The sequence below is a fragment of the Arachis stenosperma genome, chromosome 2 (assembly GCF_014773155.1).
Source record: "Arachis stenosperma cultivar V10309 chromosome 2, arast.V10309.gnm1.PFL2, whole genome shotgun sequence".
Classification (NCBI taxonomy): domain Eukaryota; kingdom Viridiplantae; phylum Streptophyta; class Magnoliopsida; order Fabales; family Fabaceae; genus Arachis; species Arachis stenosperma.
The window spans coordinates 2,296,086-2,301,388 of NC_080378.1; the positions used below are offsets into that span (position 1 = coordinate 2,296,086).

A 5,303-nucleotide genomic window follows, 5' to 3' on the forward strand; every position below is an offset into this window, starting at 1 on the left:
GGCTGAATTCTTGTAAATCTGTGACACTGTCAAGACCAATGGGGTTGACCCTGAAGTCTACAGACTTATGCTATTCCCTTTTGCTGTAAGAGACAGAGCTAGGATATGGTTGGACTCACAACCTAAAGAAAAGCCTGAACTCTTGGGAAAAGCTAGTCAATGCCTTCTTGGCAAAGTTCTTTCCACCTCAAAGATTGAGTAAGCTTAGAGTGGAAGTCCAAACCTTCAGACAGAAGGAAGGTGAATCCCTCTATGAAGCTTGGGAAAGATACAAACAATTGATCAAAAAGTGTCCTTCTGACATGCTTTCTGAATGGAGCATCATAGGTATTTTCTATGATGGTCTGTCTGAACTGTCCAAGATGTCTTTGGATAGCTCTGCTGGAGGATCTCTTCATCTGAAGAAGACGCCTACAGAAGCTCAAGAACTAATTGAAATGGTTGCAAATAACCAATTCATGTACACTTCTGAAAGGAATCCTGTGAACAATGGGACGAATCAGAAGAAAGGAGTCCTTGAGATTGATACTCTGAATGCCATATTAGCTCAGAACAAAATATTGACTCAGTAAGTCAATATGATTTCTCAAAGTCTGTCTGGAATGCAAGCTGTACCAGGCAGTACTAAGGACGCTTCATCTGAAGAAGAAGCTTATGATCCTGAGAACCCTTCAATGAAAGAGGTGAATTACATGGGAGAACCCTATGAAAACACCTATAATTCTTCATGGAGAAATCATCCAAATCTTTCATGGAAGGATCAACAGAGACCTCAACAAGGTTTCAACAACAATAATGGTGGAAGAAACAGGTTTAGCAATGGCAAGCCTTTTCCATCATCTTCTCAGCAACAGACAGAGAATTCTAAGCAGAACCACTCTGACTTAGCAACCATGGTCTCTGATCTAATCAAAACCACTCAAAGTTTCATGACTGAAACAAGGTCCTCCATTAGAAACTTGGAGGCACAAGTGGGACAGCTGAGCAAGAAAATTACTGAACTCCCTCCTAGTACTCTTCCAAGCAATACAGAAGAGAATCCAAAAGGAGAGTGTAAGGCCATCAACATGGCCGAACTTGGAGAGGATGAAGAGGCAGTGATTACCACTGAGGAAGACCTCAATGGACGTCCACTGACCTCCAATGAGTTCCCTAATGAGAAACCATGGGAATCTGAGGCTCACACTGAGACCATAGAGATTCTATTGGATTTACTTCTGCCATTCATGAGCTCTGATGAGTATTCTTCCTCTGAAGAGGATGAGTATGTCACTGAAGAGCAAGTTGCTAAATACCTTGGAGCAATCATGAAGCTAAATGACAAGTTATTTGGTAATGAGACTTGGGAGGATGAACCCCCCTTTGCTCACCAAAGAACTGGATGACTTGTCTAGGCAGAAATTACCTCAAAAGAGACAAGATCTTGGGAAGTTTTCAATACCTTGTACCATAGGCACCATGACCTTCAAGAAGGCTCTGTGTGACTTAGGGTCAAGTGTAAACCTCATGCCTCTCTCTGTAATGGAGAAGCTAGGGATCTTTGAGGTACAAGCTGCAAGAATCTCACTAGAGATGGCAGACAATTCAAGAAAACAAGCTTATGGGCTAGTAGAAGATGTTCTGGTGAAGCTTGAAGACCATTACATCCCTGCTGATTTCATAGTCCTAGAGACTGGGAAGTGCATGGATAAATCCATCATCCTTGGTAGACCCTTCCTAGCCACAGCAAAGGCTGTGATTGATGTGGACAGAGGAGAATTGATCATTCAAGTGAATGAAGAATCCTTTGTGTTTAAGGCTCAAGGATATCCCTCTGTCCCCATGGAGATGAAGCATGAAGAGCTTCTCTCAAAACAGAGTCAAAGAGAGCCCCCACAGTCAAACTCTAAGTTTGGTGTTGGGAGGCCACAACCAAATTCTAAGTTTGGTGTTGAACCCCCACATTCAAACTCTAAGTTTGGTGTTGGGAGGTTCCAACATTGCTCTGAGTATCTGTGAGGCTCCATGAGAGCCCTCTGTCAAGCTACTGACATTAAAGAAGCACTTGTTGGGAGGCAACCCAATGTTATATTTAATCTATTTTCCTTTGTTATTTTATGTTTTTTGTAGGTTGATGATCATGAGAAGTCACAGAATCAATTGAAAAGCAAAAACAGAATGAAAAATAGAAAGAAAAACAGCACACCCTGGAGGAAGACCTTGCTGGCGTTTAAACGCCAGTAAGGGTAGCAAATGGGCGTTTAACGCCCAATCTGGCACCATTCTGAGCGTTTAACACCAGAAAGGGGAACCAGACTGGCGTTAAACGCCAGGAAAGGGCAAGAAGTTGGCGTTAAACGCCAGAAATGGGTACCAGCCCGGCGTTTAACGCCAGAATTGGCATAGAGAGCATTTTTGCTCGCCACTTGGTGCATGGATGACTTTTCCTTGACACCTCAGGATCTGTGGACCCCACAGGATCTCCACCTACCCCACCACTCTCTCTCTTCTTCACCCATTCACCAATCACCTAAACACTACTTCTCCCCCTTTGGCCGAACTACAAAAGCCATCTCCATCTCCTCTATTTCTTCTCCTTCTACTCTCTTCTTTCTTCTTTTGCTCGAGGACGAGCAAACCTTTTAAGTTTGGTGTGGTAAAAGCATTGATTTTTGTTTTTCCATAACCATTTATGGCATCCAAGGCCGGAGAAACCTCTAGAAAGAGGAAAGGGAAGGCAAAAGCTTTCACCTCCGAGTCATGGGAGATGGAGAGATTCATCTCAAGAGTGCATCAAGACCACTTCTATAAAGTTGTGGCCTTGAAGAAGGTGATCCCTGAGGTCCCTTTCAAACTCAAAAAGAGTGAATATCCGGAGATTCGACATGAGATCCGAAGAAGAGGTTGGAAAGTTCTTACCAACACTATTCAACAAGTCGGAATCTTGATGGTTCAAGAGTTCTATGCCAATGCATGGATCACCAAGAACCATGATCAAAGTGTGAACCCGGACCCAAAGAATTGGCTTACAATGGTTCGGGGGAAATACTTAGATTTTAGTCCGAAAAATGTAAGGTTGTCATTCAACTTGCCCATGATGCAAGGAGATGAACACCCTTACACTAGAAGGGTCAACTTTGATCAAAGGTTGGACCAAGTCCTCATAGACATATATGAAGAGGGCGCTCAATGGAAGAGAGATTCAAGAGGGAAGCCGGTTCAATTGAGAATGCATGACCTCAAGCCCGTAGCTAGGGGATGGTTGGAGTTTATCCAACGCTCAATCATTCCCACTAGCAACCGGTCCGAAGTTACTATAGACCGGGCCATCATGATTCATAGCATCATGATTGGAGAAGAAGTAGAAGTTCATGAGGTTATAGCCCAAGAACTTTATAAGGTGGCGGACAAGTCCTCTACCTTGGCAAGGTTAGCCTTTCCTCATCTCATTTGTCATCTCTGTTATTTAGTTGGAGTTGACATAGAGGGAGACATCCCCATTGATGAGGACAAGCCCATCACTAAGAAAAAGATGGAGCAAACAAGAGATCCCACTCATTATGAAATCCCTGAGATGCCTCAAGGGATGCACTTTCCTCCACAAAACTATTGGGAGCAAATCAACACCTCCCTAGGAGAATTGAGTTCCAACATGGGACAACTAAGGGTGGAGCACCAAGAACATTCCATCCTCCTCCATGAAATTAGAGAAGATCAAAGAATCATGAGAGAGGAGCAACAAAGGCAAGGAAGAGACATTGAGGAGCTCAAGCACTCCATAAGATCTTCAAGAGGAAGAACAAGCCGCCATCACTAAGGTGGACTCGTTCTTTAATTTCCTTGTTCTTTATTTTCCTGTTTTTCGAAATTTTATGCATATGTTTATCTATGTTTGTGTCTTATGATCATTAATGTCTTAGTGTCTATGCCTTAAAGTTATGAATGTCCTATGAATCCATCACCTTTCTTAAATGAAAAATGTTTTTATTACAAAAGAACAAGAAGTACATGATTTCGAATTCATCCTTAAAACTAGCTTAATTATTTTGATGTGGTGACAATACTTTTTGTTTTCTGAATGTATGCTTGAACAGTGCATATATCTTTTGAATTTGTTGTTCATGAATGTTAAAATTGTTGGCTCTTGAAAGAATGATGAAAAAGGAGACATGTTATTGAGGATCTGAAAAATCATAAAAATGATTCTTGAAGCAAGAAAAAGCAGTGATTATTCAAAAAAAAAGGGAGAAAGAGAAAAAGAAAGAAAAAGAAAGAAATAAAGTTGTGATCCAAGGCAAAAAGAGTGTGCTTAAGAACCCTGGACACCTCTAATTGGGGACTCTAGCAAAGCTGAGTCACAATCTGAAAAGGTTCACCCAATTATGTGTCTGTGGCATGTATGTATCCGGTGGTAATACTGGAAGACAGAGTGCTTTGGGCCACGGCCAAGACTCATAAAGTAGTTGTGTTCAAGAATCATCATACTTAACTAGGAGAATCAATAACACTATCTGGATTCTGAGTTCCTATAGAAGCCAATCATTCTGAATTTCAAAGGATAGAGTGAGATGCCAAAACTATTCAGAGGCAAAAAGCTAAAAGCCCCGCTCATCTAATTAATACTGATCCTCATAGATGTTTTTGGAATTCATTGCATATTCTCTTCTTTTTATCTTGTTTGATTTTCAGTTGCTTGGGGACAAGCAACAATTTAAGTTTGGTGTTGTGATGAGCGGATAATTTATACGCTTTTTGGAATTATTTTTAGTATGTTTTTTAGTATGTTTTAGTTAGTTTTTATTATATTTTTATTAGTTTTTAGTTAAAATTCACTTTTCTGGACTTTACTATGAGTTTGTGTGTTTTTCTGTGATTTCAGGTATTTTCTGGCTGAAATTGAGGGACTTGAGCAAAAATCTGATTCAGAGACTGAAAAGGACTGCAGATGCTGTTGGATTCTGACCTCCCTGCACTCGAAGTGGATTTTCTGGAGCTACAGAAGCCCAATTGGCGCGCTCTTAACGGCATTGGAAAGTAGACATCCTGGGCTTTCCAGCAATGTATAATAGTCCATACTTTGCCCGAGATTTGATGGCCCAAACCGGCGTTCCAAATCAGCTCAAGAATGTCCGGCGTTAAACGCCGGAACTGGCACAAGAATGGGAGTTAAACGCCCAAACTGGCACAAAAGCTGGCGTTTAACTCCAAGAGAAGTCTCTACACGAAAATGCTTCAATGCTCAGCCCAAGCACACACACCAAGTGGGCCCGGAAGTGGATTTTTATGTCATTTACTCATTTCTGTAAACCCTAGGCTACTAGTTC

General features: G+C 41.5%; 1 non-coding gene across 1 annotated transcript; it reads right to left on the reverse strand.

Annotated features, from left to right (window-relative positions):
- Positions 1 to 200: 200 nt before the first annotated feature.
- On the reverse strand, positions 201 to 308 carry LOC130965030 (small nucleolar RNA R71). Its single transcript, XR_009081089.1, has one exon. It is a non-coding gene; the product is annotated as a small nucleolar RNA R71 (small nucleolar RNA).
- Between the last annotated feature and the right edge of the window lie 4,995 nt (positions 309 to 5,303).